Below are 13,416 nucleotides of genomic sequence, written 5' to 3' on the forward strand. Positions count from 1 at the left end.
TTTGTAGGTCCCCCCCCCCCCCCGCCACAATCTATGGCTGCGAAATACAACGTTCATCAAAGGAATCACTGCAATCAAATCTCTAAGTGTTTGCTGAGGACGTACCATGAACCTTAACTTACTATCCCAGGTACTACCGGGTATGAAAGTGACTTAGGACATCTGTTCTTCATGAGCTTATATTTCAGACTGGAATATATATACATACACATAGAATAGGAGACTACATATGTTATATATAAATAGGTTACATGTTATAGATCTAAAAAATACATATAAAAGAAAATTATATATAGAAGAAATATGTATTATATAAGACAGATTATATATAATTAAATTTTATATAGTCTGTGTAACAGGACTATATGTATATTCTATACATAATAAAGATTATGCATATTGTTTATTTATTTATTTATTTGAGAGAAAGAGAGGGCATACACAAGTTGGGGGGGAGGGATAGAGGGAGAGGAAGAAGCAGGCTCCCTGCTGAGAGGGATTCCCAACATGGGGCTCAATCCCAGAACCCCGGGATCATGACCTGAGCCAAAGGCAGACACTTAACCAACTGAGCCACCCAGGTGCCCCAAAATTATGCATACTGTAAATAGATTATTTTACACATTACATATATAAGATTGTGTGTGTGTGTGTGTGTGTGTATATATATATATATATATATATATCTTTGTAAATTAAACTCATAATTGTAGAGTACAGACCACAAGACACCCATAGTAAGTGTCTGAGAAAGAGAGAGAGAAAAACACCCTGCTCCCCTTGACTGGCACCAATCAGATCTCTGGAGAAGCACAGTTTCAGGATCCTTGCTCTATCTATCAAAGTTCATCAATTTTGGGCACCTGGGTGGCTCAGTCAGTTAAGCGTCTGCCTTCGGCTCAGGTCATGATCCCAGGGTCCCTGGATCGAATCCCACGTCGGGCTCCCTGCTTAGTGGGGAGTCTGCTTCTCCCTCTGACCCTCCCCTCTCTCATGCTTTCTCTCTTTCTCTCTCTCAAATAAATAAAATCTTTAAAAAAAAAAAGTTCATCTTTTTTTTTTTCAAATATTTAGCATAACAAACATAAAACACTTAGGAATCAAATTAAGACATAAGAATTTATTCAGTTAAGAAAATGCTATGGTATCATCGAAGGCTATATAATCACATGAGAGTAAGTGGTTGCAAACAAAGTTTTTCCTTCTCATTGGCTTCATAAGATCGGAATTAAAATCATATTTTTTAAGTATACCCATATACCTCAATAAAGATGTTTTTTAAAAAGCATATCCATCTTTGAGCAAATCCCAATATCAAACTGCAGACTTACAGAAGATTATAAACTAGTACCCAGTTTACAAGATCTCTGAACAGAGACATATTTCCTACATCATTTAAAGTAAGATTCTAAATGGCAGCAACCCCGTGAGTGAGCTCCACGATGACAGGAGCCTCATGACACACCTGAGTCCCAGGCTCTCAGCCGTGCTGAGCCCAGACTCCTGCCCCACAGAAGCTGTGGGAGAGGTAACCGCTGCTCTAAGCCTCCAAGTGACGGGGTAATTTATTAATTATAAACACATAACTAATATAGTTACCCTTCTAAAAATTATGCTAACGATGATGGACAGAGTGCTTATCCTTCTTTCAGTTTCTAAATTTCCATTTTAGACTGAAATATTCTTTATTATACAGAACTGATTTTTTTGTTGTAAGGATGTCGTAAAAAACTGAACTGATTTTAGTAGAATTTGATGCAAATTTTAAAAACAAGAAGAAGAAAGAAGAGATCAGGACACAAAGAGAGACACAGGGCTGGGCCTGTGTGGCAGGACGACCGTGTAAAGAGGCAGCAAGAAAGTGACTGTGCAGGCCAAGGACAGTGGCCTCAGAGGAAACCAAACCTTCCAGCACCTTGATCTTGGACTTCCAGCCTCCAGAACGGAGAGAAAATAATTTTATGTTGTTAAAGCCAACAACAATATAGGATTCTATTAAAGGGCACATTTTAAGACACAAGATGAGACAAGATCACTGAAAACAACATCTGATGAGCTACCAAGGCAGAAGCAACTTGTTCTGGCGACAAGGCAAAGATGCCCACAGCTGATACCGCTCAGAGACAAACTGCCGAAGGAGGCCCAGCAGCACCAGGTCGGACCTCCTGAACACGGCCACCAGGGTAGGTTCTCAGGCCCACACCACTGCTCCCAGCTCAGAGGAGGAAGCAGAATGGAGGTCACAGGAGTTGGGGTCTGTCATCCTCTCCTGCAGCCAGTACCCTCATGACAGAGACAAGCATGCTGATGTCCTGCCCTGAGGCAGGGCTCTGGCCGTGCGGACGGAGAGAGGCCGGTGGCATTCCTCCCCTTTCTAAGGGGGTCAGGATACTGTCTGGTGCAGGAGCGTCATGGCGGTCAGCCCAACCCACTGCCTTGCCCCGTGCCCCCCGCCACACCTGGACGGACTCTGTCTGTTTCCCAGTTTTGCCTTTTACCTCTAGCATCCCCTTCTAAATCTGTAGTTTCTCAAAAAGCTTCCTTACTCTCAAAGAATGCAAAACCTCCCCACCTCCCAGGATCCCCCCCTTCATCTCAACCAGGATCACCCACCAAGAGAGACAGCACTGAAAACTAGAACAAACAGCAGAATACAAACAAGGTAATTCTACCCGATGGCCCCAAGTAACTGAGAGACACGGAGGTCTGGAAGCGAGAGAAGGTAGAGAAGATACGAGCTCAATACACGAGTAGAAATGCCACTGGAAGTGTAACAGCTCACCCTGTTACATGCCATCACACAATTCATAAAGCCCTTCGGGTATCTTACCTCCAACGTCCTCCCAACAATCCTTTGGGGTCCCACAACTATTAAGTAGTGGAGCTGGGATGCCTTTGGTCTGAAAAAATTGAGCATTAGCACTTCTCAAAAATCTCTAATTTATACCAGAATGTCTGTATAATCCATCTCTTCCCATTACATGAATGGCAGTAAAAAACCCTGGTATCTTTCATCACATTTAGGAAATTACATAATAACGAAAGAATTATAATTAAGGCAAGGTCAACTCCAACCTCCGACTGCAGCTACTGTAAACACACCGCCCCAACTATCCAGGAGATCGATAAGCAACCCATACATTCCAATATTCCAGAGCCTTCTCCAACAGGAAGTCACAAGGTAGCCTCCACCCCTCTGCCTCGACTTAAGTCCATTTCCTCCAGACCTCTGCCCTATAGACCATGTAACTATCCACTATTCATAACACCCTCGCTTACTCCTCATTTTAAAAAGTATGAGTTTAGTTTTTTAATCTTAATCATAAACACAGTGTGTTTCACACTAGCTTCTTAAATCAGCACTGTCGTACTCAACATCTTCAACGCTTTGAACAGACAGGAAAAAGCAAAGGAAAAAAGGCAGTCAGTTTTCACTCAGCATTTCCTCTGCATTTTGCATCCCATCTGCAGCTGGCCACAAAGGAAGACTGGTTAAGGGAAAGTGGAAATATGGCATTCTCTCTTTACGACATCTCCTCGAAGGCAGGAGGCATCAAGAACAAAGTGTTAGTCTCTTTAACCCCACACTTTCCATCTCAGAGAAAAGAGAGGGAGGGCAGGGCAGGTGAAACCCAGTCCACACAAAACCAGCTAGCAGATGGTGGGTCAGAGGGCACCAGGGAGCTGGAATGCTTCTCACAACAAGTGGGTAATCTGAAGGATGACGAGGGCAAGAAGGCTTAATCAAGCCTGGAGCACTTAGAGACTTTCCTTAAATTTACTACAATCCTTATTACTCAGTTATGCTCGTTTTGGGAAAATTCACCAAGATCCCAACATGATTTGTGCTCTTTATATTCAGTAAAAAGATTTTTTTTTAATACTCCTTACTTAGCAAATCTCAAAAGGAGAAAATTCTCCAAATCAAGCTCCACTTTCTCCTATGACAGGAGAAAAAGATCGCCTCTTTACTTCTTAAAAGTGAAAAATGGAGAAACAAAGAATTCCTTATGGTTGGCTGGATAGTACAAAAACAGGATAGAGAACAAAGATCCAGCCAACCATAGCTTCGGATAAAGATGCAGGACAGCAACGGAGACAGAAAACAGGAGGGACTTGGAAACAAACCCTGAAGAACACAGTGGAAAACTATTCAGGCTGACCTACAACATCAGGGGAAAAGAGCATGGAGTTGTGGGTAGAAGGAGTAAGCTGTGACTTTTTTTTTTTTTTTCCAGGACATTAAAGACAGATTTTAATTTTAGAGTCTTAATCATGTGAAAGATAATTGCGCAGCTATCAGACTAAGGGGGAAAAAATGGTTAACAGTTTACTTAAGACCTAACATACGCCAGGTACAGTGCCGAGTCTTCACAGCATTTCAAGCTCACAACTAAATTTAAGGCGGAGATTTTATTGCCCTCACTTTACAGATGAGAAAGCTGAGGTTCAGAACATTTACGAAAACAGTTGATGGAGAAAATATTTGAATCAGATCGGATTCCAAAGATGATGCTCCTCCCAGTACACTACCCTGGACAGTGAGGCAGCTTGGAAGAAAGTTCTTGAACAACAGGACAGAAAAACTCTGAAGTAACAATTAAGTGAACAGAGAAAGAGGTACAGCGAAGGAAGAAAGCAAGTCTCTCAGAATGAAGCCCCGAACCTAACAACTAATAATTTTAGATTTCTGAACTATAAGAATTTTAGAGCTAACAGGGACCTTGAGGATCAACTCACTTACCATGGAAAAAAGAAGAAAAAGGAGTAAATAACATTTCAACACATTTCCCCCCACCTCTCTTTTTCATTCAACAGCTGTCAACAAATGTTTGCTAAGTGCCTACTATGTGTTAGGGCATCTTTAAAATTCTAATCAATCATCTCCTTTAACTTTCCACCTAAAAGACCTAAATAATGTACATGGGTACACAGTTATTCTTTCTTTCTTCAACCTGCCCAGATAGATGTACCAAAAAGTGCATCAACTATTGTTAATGAAGCATCGAATATAAGCTTCAAGTCCTAGGAAAAGTAAAAATTCTATAGAAATTTTCATACTGGGGCACCTGGCTGGCTCAGTTGGAAGAGCGTGCTACTCTTGATCTCAGGGTCAGGAGTTTGAGCCCCAGGTTGGGTGTAGAGATTGCTTAAATAAATAAAATTTTTAAAAAAAAGGAAATTTTCAGGACACCTGAGTGGCTTAGTCAGTTCAATGACCGACTCTTGGTTTCGGCTCAGGTAATGATCTCAGGGTCGTGAGATTGAGCCCTATGTCGGGCTCCAGGCTCAGCACGGAGTTTGCTTGAGATTCTCTCTCTCCCTCTGCCCCTCCCACCGCTCGCACACTCACTCTCTGAATAATAAATAAAATCTTAAAAATAAAAAAAATTTAGAGAAAAAGAAATTTTCATACTTAAAAAAAAAAAAAATCCTGGTACCATCATAGCCTTCCAAGAGTCTTTTACGTCAGTCAAGCAAGGACTATGTGTATGACCCTGTCCCAGAATTAATCACGGTCCACTGATGGTCATTTGTATTAACAAGATTCATAATGTTTTAACATATGATTCTGATGAGAACAAGAACTTCCTGGCTTTTCCAGAGGCCTCCTTGGGGACTAAATCATGTTTAATTTTCTTAATTATGGAAAAAAGGAACTAAATTCAATTCCAAATTGCTTAGACTTTACAGTTCCAGGGAGGATGATCATCTCTCTCTCTCTCTCTCTCACACACACACACACACACGAATAACATGGTTTTTGCAAAACTCCAAAATTATTCTGAGTCTCCTGATTTAAACACAGGAAAATAGATTTAATGCCCCAAAATAAAAAGCAAAATTAAATTTACCACTTCCACATCCATCCAGCAAATGAAAAATTATCACCAACCATCATTAAACAAAATAATCAGCTCATTTCCACCAAACCATATCTCTACTATCTTTTTCTCTTCAGTTGTGAGAGCTTCTTTGACCCTGACAGTTTCACTGATAATACAAATTTTATATTTCCCTAAATTTACTTAAGGTTGGGATGCCTGGCTGGCTCAGTCAGTAGAGCATCTGACTCTTGATGTCAGATCAAGATCTGACTCTTGATCTCAGGGTCGTGAGTTTGAGCCCCATGTCGGGTGTAGAGATTACTTTTAAAAATAAAACACGGGGTACCTGGGTGGCTCAGTGGGTTAAGCATCTGACTCTTGATTTTGGCTCAGATCATGATCCCAGGGTCATGGCGCTCCCTGCTCAGGGTGGAGTCTGCTTGAGATTCTCTCCCTCTCCCTCTGCCCTTCTCCCTGCTTGTGCACTCTCTCACTCTCTCTCCAAAAATAAATTTTAAAATAAATAAAACAAAACTTTTAAGAGTTTATTTAAGGTGGACTTTCATTTTTGTTATTTTCGGTAGGGATCCTCTAAACATTAAAAATATTTATAATTAGCTAATGAAAATATTTTTAAACTTTATTCTTAAAATCTTCATAATAAAGAGCATCTACAAAAACATTTACAACTAACATTACACTTACTGGTGAAGACTGAATAATTTCTACCTAAGACCAGAAACAAGCCGGGGCACCTGGGTGGCTCAGTCATTGGGCATCTGCCTTGGGCTCAGGTCATGATCTCAGGGTCCTCAATCTAGCCCCGCATCAGGCTCTCTGCTCAGGGGGAAGCCTGCTTCTCCCTCTCCCACTCCCCCTGCTTGTGTTCCCTCTCTAGTTGTCTCTCTCTGTGTCAAATAGATAAATAAAATCTTTAAAAAAAAAAAAAAAAAGACCAGGAACAAGCCAACATTGTCTTGGAGGTACCAGCCAATGTGATAAGGTAGTAAAAATTGGTTAGATAACCTAGCCAGGATTCAAACACAGGACTCACAGACTGTCATATGCTCTGAGGCAGAAGCTCCATGAAGAAGCAACCATAAAAAGGCTTCTTTCATTTTTTTTTTATTCACTCAGTTGCAGGAATATAGCAAACATCCAAATGAAGATAAATGAAGATATCCAAATGGAAGCTAACAACACTGGACCCACAACAGAGGTCCCAAGTAGAAGTGTATTAACTGTACAGAAATGGAGATATATCAATGGTAGCTGAAAGCACGGGCAAAAATATGATTATCCTAGAAGGATAAAAAGGACCAGGGATGGTCTGCTAAGGAGAACATCATCTTATGACAGTGGGAAGAAGATGGAGAATCCAAAGGGCAACAGGAAAGGAATGACAAACAAAGAAGGAAGAAAGCCAAGAGAAAGGTGCTAGGCCAGAGCTGATGGCAGCAGATGCTTCAAAGAAGAAAAAAGAGACAAGAGTGTTCAAGGAAACAGAGCTGCTCTAAGAAAGATGTACATGAAGGGCGCCTGGGTGGCTCCGTCATTAAGCGTCTGCCTTCGGCTCAGGTCATGGCTGCAGGCAGGGCTGCAGAGGTCCTGAGGCCATCACTGTGGCAATGAACAGACATGCACTCAAAATGGGACACAGCTGTATGACCCTATTCCCAATAACCGGGAAGGGAACCGTAAGACCTGGGAACAAGGAAACTCAAAACCGGTTTGACCAGATGTGTTTAATGCACAAGATAGCAGTCACACATGCAAGGCACCATCATGGCCAATACAGAGAGGAAATGCAAATGAGCTATGGTCCTGGAATCTCAAACTACAATAACATAACACACAGTTATTTTCTGTGTAAAGACAGAAAATATTAGACCAAAATCATTTTAGTCTATATTCGACACAAATGTTTAAAAAAAAAATAGTCTCCTGGTTCACTGCTCCTTCCCATCCGACAGACAGCTGCATCTTCTGGTACAGTGCCAACCACATCCCCAAGACGTGATGGTGAAGGTCGGAATAAATGGATTCAACTGTACCGGGCTGCTTTTAACTCTGGCAAAGTGGTATTATTGCCATCAATGACCCCTTCATTGACCTGAATTTACATAGTTCCAGTATGATTCCACCCACAGCAAATTCAACAGCACAGTCAAGGCTGAGAACAGGAAACTTGTCATCAATGGAAAGCCCATGTCTCCATCTTCCAGTAGTGAGATCCTGCCAACTTCAAATGGGGTGACGCTGGTGCTATGTTGTGGAGTCCACTGAGGGCTTCACCACCAGGGAGACGGCTGGGGCTCACTTGAAGGGTGAGGCCAAGAGGGTCATCATCTCTGCTCCCTCTGCTAATGCCCCATGTTTATGATGGGTGTGAACCATGAGAAGTATGACAACTCCCTCAAGATTGTCAGCAAGAGCTCCTACTTGGCCCCTCTGGCTACGGTCATCTATGACAACTCTGGCATTCTGTAGGGACTCATGACCACAGTCTACACCATCACTGCCACCCAGAAGACTGTGGATGGCCCCTCTGGGAAGCTGTGGTGTGATGGCCGAGGGGATGTCTAGAACATCATCCTTGCTTCTCCTGGCACCACCAAGGCTGTAGACAAGGTCATCCCTAAGCTGAACAGGAAGCTGATTGGCATGCCTTCAGTGTCCTCACCCCCAACACGTCAGTCATGGATCTGACCCGCCCCTGGGAAAAAGCTGCCAAATAGGATGACGTCAAGAAGGTGGTGAAGCAGGCACTGGAGGGCCCCTTTAAGGGCATCCTGGGCTACACTGGGGACCAGGTTGTCTCCTGTGAGTTTAACAGTGACACCCACTCTTCCACCTCTGATGCTGGGGCTGGCATTGCCCTCAATGACCACTTTGTCAAGCTCATTTTCTGGTATGACAATGAACTTGGCTACAGCAACCAGGTGGTAGACCTTACGGTCCACGTGGCCTCCAAGGAGTAAAATGCCCCTGGCACCAGCCCCAGTGAGGGCAAGAGGAAGAGAGAGGCCCTCAGCTGCTGGGGAGTCCTTGCCCCAATTCATCCCCCAACACACTGAAAATCTCCTGACCTCCACACAGGTTCCATCCCAGACCCCTGAATGAGGGAAGGGGCTTGGGGAGCCCTACCTTGTCATGTACCATTAATAAAGTATACTGTACTCCCCCCAAAAAAGGTCTCCTGCCCTCAAGAGGTACAGAGTGCAGACACAAAGAAAACAAATCCTAATTGCCCTCAGAGAATTCTCTCTGAATTACTTTGGCAGATGCCTCAATTCTCTATTTAATTTTCTTGTGTGTGGACAGGGATTTAAGGATTATTACCACACAGGACACAGATTACTATCAGCATCTGTATTTTTCAAATGTAAACCCACTGAGTGGTCTACTCCATGTACACACGGTGAGTGGGTGGTGGGGAAGGGGTCACCATGGCATCCTTCCAAACTGTAATTCCTGTTCACAGAACAACAGGCTCGCACAGGCTTAAGATACGTACGTAACAAAGGGAAAACACAGACACAACGAGGAAAACATTTTGCCAAAATGGCTTATACTGTTCAACCTAAACATTTCCCTTCTCTCATTAGTGCAAGCTCTCTCACTGAATTACTCATGTAAGACCCTACAGATCTTCTATATGCTATAAAGTATATTTTATATTTTGAGAGGCTCTTCTATCTTCTACCTAGCATTTACAGGAGCAGTGAATTTTCTACCTCAATTAGTTGCCCCTGGTTTCACTCTACACACCTTCCAAATATGAATTTAAGTTAACTTTTCATAGATTCCCCAAATTAAAGATACAACAGGATACTAATTCCCAGAAGTTTTCTTTACTCTCAGTTCCACCCCAAAGTGAGAAAAATGGATAAGATCATTGAAATTAGTAATGTTACATGTTAATCTTTAAGTATCTGACACAGAAATCTGATACATTTAGTTCCTTTTATTTAAATACGGGCTCTGCAGGGCGCCTGGGTGGCTCAGTCAGTTAAGCGTCAGCCTTCGGCTCAGGTCATGATCCCGGGGTCCTGGGATCGAGCCCTGCATCAGGCTCCTTCCTCAGCAGGGAGCCTGCTTCTCCCTCTCCCACTCCCCCTGCTTGTGCTCACTCTCTCTCACTGTGTCTCTCTCTGTCAAATAAATAAATAAAATCTTTAAAAAAAATAAATAAATAAATAAAGACAGGTTCTGCAGTTGGTTCAGCTTTTTTTTTTTTAAAGATTTTATTATTTATTCATGAGAGACAGAGAGAGAGAGAGGCAGAGGGAGAAGCAGGCTCCCAAGGAGCAGGGAGCCTGATGCGGGACTCGATCCCAGGACCCAGGGATCATGACCTGAGCCGAAGGCAGACACTTAACCATCTGAGCCACCCAGGCGCCCCTGCAGTTGGTTCAGTTTTAAAAGAAAGTCACAATAATATCCAGATGAACCACCTCTTCATTTTCAAAAACAAAAAACTCTGTAATGAGACAACTAATGAAACAAACAAAAACTGGAGACAAAATATAAAACAGAAATAAAGTATTTAAAATATCAACAACATGCGCACCTGGGCTGGCTTAGTTGGTAGAACGTGTGACTCTTGATCTTGGGTTGTAAATTCAAGCGACACACTGGGCATAGAGCTTACTTTAAAAAAATGAAAAAAATATCAGCAACAGTGACTGAATCATTTACAAAGGCTCACCTGGATTTGTCTTGACTAATTCTAATATAACACATACAGGTGCACAAACGTATTTAGCCTTTTAAAAAACCAAATGACGGGGCAGCTGGGTGGCTCAGTGGATTGACCATCCCACTTTTGATTTCAGCTCAGGTCATGTTCTCAGGGTCATGGGGTCAAGCCCCACTTTAGCTCCTCTGCGCTCAGGGGGAGACTGCTTGAGATTCTCTCTCTCCCTCTCCCTCTGCCCCTCCCCACCCAGCCCCACTCTGTACACGTGCGTGCACTCTCTCTCTCTCTCAAAATTTTTAAATCTTTTTAAAAAACAACAACAACAATTGACAGGACAATTAAGTTACACCTTTAATCAGCTAATTTAATTATAGCAGAGAGAGGTATTTATGAAAGTGCATTTCCACATTGGGATTTTGGGTACACCATTAAAGGGTTGAATACACTAGAAGGCATCCTGTGAATACCAATTGTGTGGCATTTTAATCCTAAAATTTGTATGGAACCAGAAAAGACCCCAAACCAGCGGATTGTTGAAAAAGGAAACCAAAGCTGGCGGCATCACAAAACTCAGGGAGGACAAAGACCCTCATGGGAACTCATTCTACCAAACCCATGAATGCATTCTCAAATTTTAAACTTTATGGCTATTAGGCATCATTACTATGCGAGAAACTTTCTTACCTACTATTCCCCAGGTCTTCTAACAAGAGGCAGGAGACCTCAATCCAAACACAGGAACTCTCTAAAATGAAAGATTTAATCTCATTATCTGGAATAGAATCTCCCTTGTTGAGCCATAAGCTCAGGGCAGGGCACTTACCAAAAGTATTTATAGTGAACAACACAATCCAAAAATCTAATGTGCACACTTATAGAAAACCAGCCTTCTTCCAAGATTTACTCCACATAAGTGAGGGAAATTAGCACACACGGTCCTTCCACAATCACATGAGGGATGGGCGGACATTCCACACAGTGGTAGCCAAGCCTGAGCAGACGGCCCCTCAGCAGTGGGGTGAACGTGACCAGGAGGCTTGTGATTTGGAGGCAGAATAAATGCAGAGACGGGCAGCTCGTTCCTTCCTACAGCTAGCCATGGTCACATCCTGAGCGCTGCTTGCCAGCTTCCAGCTCTCCAGGTCACAGTAACAAAATGTAAGCAGCCATCACAAGACTTTCAAAATCAAGTTTACCAAAAGGAGGAAGTTCAGTTTTAACTTTAATACCCTAAGCCACTTCCCTTGTTTTCTGGGGAAAAGGCCCTAAGATCCATCACAACTTGGCCGGGAAATAGTTGAGGCATAAAGTGTTTTCCCTCTTACATGAAATGATGATATTCCAGAAAGTTCTTGCACCAGGGGCAGTGAGGCGGTGGGGGGAATGTCACTCTCCTCTTATCCCTGGATCACCCTCTTTACCTGTGCACCCCAGCCATCTTCCCTGCCTTACCTCCCATGTTTGATCATTCATCCCTCCAGCCGCCAGCCTATCAGGCTTCCTCCGTCTCCAGCGCACTAATTTTAGAAAGCTTTCATAAAGTAATATGGAAATCATTTCAAGCCCACTTGCTTCTATGGGTGATAAACTATGAGACTTTCAAAGGACAGCAAATCCTTGTTCCACACAGTTCCTGAATACAGAAAAAGCTGGAAAGCTTACCGATTCATTTCAGGAACCCTAATGCAGCAATCAAGAAATGAGGAATGAATATTGTTCCTCCTTTAATGGACAGGATATCAACTTAGAAAATCAAATCCGTTGGAATTATTAAGCAAGTTCAGTAAGGGCACGATATAACGAATATACAAAATGAGTAAGCTTCTACCTATCAGTGATAACCACTTAAAAATTGAGGGGAAAAATCCTTTTTTATCACCTGCAAAATTACTTAAAAACTAGGAAGAAAATAACAATGTATAATCTTTATATTCGAAAACTATAAAACTTTTACTAAAAGGCATAAAAAGATCTAAAAAATTCTCCGATATTCTATGTTCCTTGGTAGGGAGATTCAAATCAACAGGTCAATTCTTAAATTGCTACATGTTCAGTGCAATCCCAAATAGGTTTTTAGAACAATGTGATAGGCTGATTCTAAAGCTCATCTAGAAGAATAACTTTGTAGAGTGGCCAAGAGGAAGTATTCTGAGAAAAAAAGTAACTGGGGAGTATTTGCCCCATCAGGTAGCAAAATATTCTGTAAAGTTACACTAATTTTAATAGTTTGCTACTGAACAGAAATATTCAAAGTCCAGACAGAGATACAAGTTACATGGAGGTTTAGAATAGGATAAAGGTGGCATTCCAAGTAAGTAGAGGAAAGATCAGTGCTGTTGCAACTGACGTTTGATCAAGCTTTTTTTCTTCCCAACCCACTGCTCTGTCGTGGGGTTTCCCAGTGCATAAAACCAGCAGTACAAGACTGTCTCCTAAATCACACAGGCTGCCAAAGCCAAAGTGTGTGAGCGTCCTAGAGCTTCTCACCGAGTCCCTAACAAAGGGTGAGCCCACACTTGAACCAAGCCAGAATCAGAATCAGATATTTCAACTTTCAAGTTCTCGTGGGAGAACTGAGACACCGCCTCTCTACGTCCAGAGGCTGGCACCAGGGCCAAGGGGCCACACAGACTGTCATGTGAGTCATGGATGAGTCAGCCCCTCAGAGGCTGCCAGCCCCCGCCTGAATACATCCACCTCTAGCGTGTAGCCTCTTTGTTAGAAAAACATTGCCAATCCCCACCTGGTGTTCTGTAATAGAACACAACGAGCAACCACAGTGAATCTTACAAAGAAAAGTAATTGCATAGCATTAAAACGTTCTACCCCCACAATGATGGGGCGGGGGGGAGGGGTGTGAGAAACTCTCAATTCCCGTTGCAAAAG

At 42.5% G+C, this 13,416-nt stretch overlaps 1 protein-coding gene and 1 pseudogene across 5 annotated transcripts in view; one reads left to right on the forward strand and one right to left on the reverse strand.

Moving 5' to 3' along the window:
- The window catches only part of TIAM2 (TIAM Rac1 associated GEF 2), a 228,988-nt gene that overhangs the window by 183,342 nt on the left and 32,230 nt on the right, over positions 1-13,416 (reverse strand). The window lies entirely within an intron of this gene.
- On the forward strand, positions 7,667-8,809 carry LOC118548241 (glyceraldehyde-3-phosphate dehydrogenase pseudogene; annotated as a pseudogene).

Source organism: Halichoerus grypus, chromosome 9, assembly GCF_964656455.1.
Source record: "Halichoerus grypus chromosome 9, mHalGry1.hap1.1, whole genome shotgun sequence".
NCBI classification, from domain to species: domain Eukaryota; kingdom Metazoa; phylum Chordata; class Mammalia; order Carnivora; family Phocidae; genus Halichoerus; species Halichoerus grypus.